Below are 3,587 nucleotides of genomic sequence, written 5' to 3' on the forward strand. Positions count from 1 at the left end.
GGTTTTAAGCGCTTAATGCATTCGCTGATCAGATTTTCATCCAGCGACAAAGCACTGGATGAGCTAACTGCCTTGGGCTGTTGTCTGATATCAGTGCTGGAGTCTGAGGCCTTATAAACGGATGAGAAATGTGTGGCAAAACAGTCAGCGACGGCATGCACTTCTACCCCATTTGAGTCTAGTAGTCTGAAGGACTCTCCGCTTTTGCTAGACCGTTTACGTACATACTTCCAAAACTCAGCCGGCCTGTCAGAGGCGCTTTTTTCTAAGAATTCAATGTACGAACTATGATCCCGTTTATATAGGCGTTTAGAGAGAGTTCGAAAAAAGCTGAGCTCTTCCTTCCACTCGCTGGATGGAGAACATTTAGATTTCCTGTGTGCGTGATCTTTATGCTTCAGTGCACTGATAAGTTCAGATGAGAACCAGTGGGGATATTTACGTTGTTTAGGTGTATACTGGGGAATAAAATTAAGCATGCTGCTCAGTACAAGCTCCGTAAACCGATCAATTTGGTCATCAACATTAGGTTTGTCAGTAACCTGTGACCACTCAACGGTGGACAAGTGATGATAGAGGCCCGTGTAATCACCTCGCTTGAATGCAAATCTTGGAGATTTGTTTACGTAACTGCTGTAGCTCGTTGTTTCGGCTGATGCAGATAATCTTACGTTAAGTGGTGGGTGGAATTTGTCCGGACGTACAAGAGAGATGTTGGAGCGGGAAACTTCAAGGGGTTGATCGTTTGACACACACAGGTCTAAGACGTTGCCACTGGAATTGACGACTGAATTATGTTGCACTAGGGAATTAAACGCCAGAAAGTCCAAGAGCAGGCTGCACTTTTTCTCTGTGAAATGATTGTAATGAGAAAAGGTAAGCGTGCTCCAGTCAATTCCAGGTGCATTGAAATCCCCAAGAACAATAATTCTGTGCCGACTATGAGAAGATATCACAAGTTCAATAGAAGACATGACATCGTGAAACGAGGCAGGGGAAATGCTGGGCGGTAAGTAGAAGCATCCAATCAACAATTTTTCACGGCGCTCAAGGTTGATTTCTAGCCAGATCGATTCTTCGATAGTTTCTAGGTCTTTCCGTCTAACGGATTTCAGTGAATTGTCAATGGCAATCAGCACGCCACCGCCTTTCTGTTTGGTTTCACTGAAATCTCGGTCACGGCGGAAGGTGGTGTAGGTCGGGGGAAAAAAGTCCGATGAGGGAATTTCAGTGCCGAGCCAGGTTTCAGAAATAGCGATAATAGGAAAAGAAGACGAAAGAACATTAGAGAAAAACTCGAGTGTCTTGGTACGCAGACCCCGAGCATTTTGGTAGAATATGTCTACGTTACACGGCACTTTCGATTCCAGGCACTAGCTCAGAGGGATGAAGCATGTCATTGCGCAGCTCCCCACGAAATGGCTTGAAGAGGCATCCGAGGGGCCACATCGAAGGGTCATTCAGGCGTTGTAGCGTCAATAATAATAATAATAATAATAATAATAATAATAATAATAATAATAATAATAATAATAATAATAATAATAATAATAATAATAATTTCAAAATTTCATGAGTGCTGTCAGGGGTTCGACCCTCACCAGCCGCACAGGTACAGCCTGTTGCAGTTTGAGCCCTTCCAGGTACCACTGCATGCACTGACCAAAATAAAAATCGCGCTGGTCGAACATTCGGGTCACAATCGTAGCCCGCCAACTTTTAGCGGGATAAACAGTGGAAGCCCCATAAGCATATTCTATAGTCGCACATGAGTCTATCATCGTCATCTTTGGGCAGAATCCTCATGCTATGGGGATCTATGGATAGCTTCTTTTTCAACGTCCTTTGTAGCACGTCCCAGAAGTAAACTTCTTCCCAAGAGTGAATGAATACATGATCTATATCTTCACGTTTTTCACCTAAAGCACTTCGTTGTTTGGAAAATGAAAAAACTGCCTGCCATAGCATTGATCAATGAAGTTCTGTAGTTTGCAGGACTAGTATTCGCATCGATTAGAGTTCGAGAAGTACCTTCTTTTTCATATCAGATACACTGTTCTCAGAAGAATGTTCTTTATTCGTGCCTCGATGCAAGCGCCAATAGAACCTTGGGCGAGATCATTACACTAGCGCACGTCTCTTATAACACCGCATGAGACGTGTAAGTACGTGTAAGTACGAAGTTCCAAGTGATCAAATGTCCTTTAATGATTCTTCCAACTCCTGATTTATTGCCACGGGCAACCTGTGCTCCCATAAGCCCAAGCTAGTAAAAAATGTGATATCTTGCGCCCTCGTAAATCGTTGCTGGTAAAATATTGCGGTAAAACAAATCGATGGCAGAACGCTATTGGTGCTACCGAAAGTCGCCTCTACGGCGGCTACTATTTAACCCGTCACCATCGCGGCATATTTCTTGCTCTGTGATCGGAGCTGATGCGAAAATCAACCGAGCGCAGTTAGTCATGAAGCACATGAAGGTGGCAGCATACCCGGTAAGCAACACGAACCTTTCACGGAATTTGAAACGCCAACCGCTCTGGCTTGACGGTGGCATTTTGCTGTTTTACTACTTCTAGTGGACGTTGCTGTGCAACAATTCGTAAATTTTCGAATAAGGATTAGAAGAGAGTTTTATCCCACTCGTGATCACCCCAAAAAATATAATACAGACCTTAATCTGTTAATGATTTTTCGTTTACGAGTGAATAGCGTTTATTATCATTTACTTTTACAGCTTTGTTAGCTGAGTCCCGAGTTTTGCGAAGCTGGAAACCCAGTAATTCGACTCGTATTCGAATACTACCACGCGCGCTTCTTTTTCTATATTCATGTTACCGACCTGTTACACGTGAAACCACGGCCTTGCGGGCGCCGCGCCAGAGTGTCTAGGAACATTCCTGATTATTGTAGATTGTTCTGATAAACCAGCGCACAACGCCAACAGCACAGCTTCTTCTGGAACTTACGCGGCCACTAACGATAAGGCCGGAACCTTGGATGCCAAATGTAAAAATGCCGACGCGCCTTACTGCTGATCATGTTAGGGTACGTACTCACTAGCGGCAAAAACGCGTGCGACACGCCGCCTGCGGCAAAAGCGTTCGCGGCAGGCGCGTGCGTTCGTGTTCCCATTCGCGTTTTACGTAACGCGGCAGCGATGCCTGTAGTCTCGAGTTGTCTCGATGCGTTCGATACTTTTCGTGACAACACGCACCCGCGCGCGGCCTTCGTTCAGCGATGTCGTTTTCGCACGCACGTGTATTTTGTCGGAGGGTGTACGTTGAAGGCTTTCGTCGGCTGTGCTTCTTTTCCGGCCACATTCAGCGATGTTGAATCGTGACGAGGAGATACTGCTGACTGTTAATATTATAGTGCTCGTTTGTTCTTTGCTTCTGCGACGCCGACGTGCCCGAAGGCGGCCGAGAAGGTTTTGGGTGCGCCCGATCTGGCGGTACAGAGAGAATGACGGCCAGGCTCAAGCTCTGATTCCGTGCCTGCGCGTGGTTCAAAGGTTCCGTTTCCGCCGAACTGCGCTTCTCCCGGCACCCTGCTTCGCTCACGCAGTCGCGTCTGTGTGGTAGTTT

This window comes from Rhipicephalus sanguineus, chromosome 5 (assembly GCF_013339695.2).
Source record: "Rhipicephalus sanguineus isolate Rsan-2018 chromosome 5, BIME_Rsan_1.4, whole genome shotgun sequence".
Taxonomy (NCBI): Eukaryota; Metazoa; Arthropoda; class Arachnida; order Ixodida; family Ixodidae; genus Rhipicephalus; species Rhipicephalus sanguineus.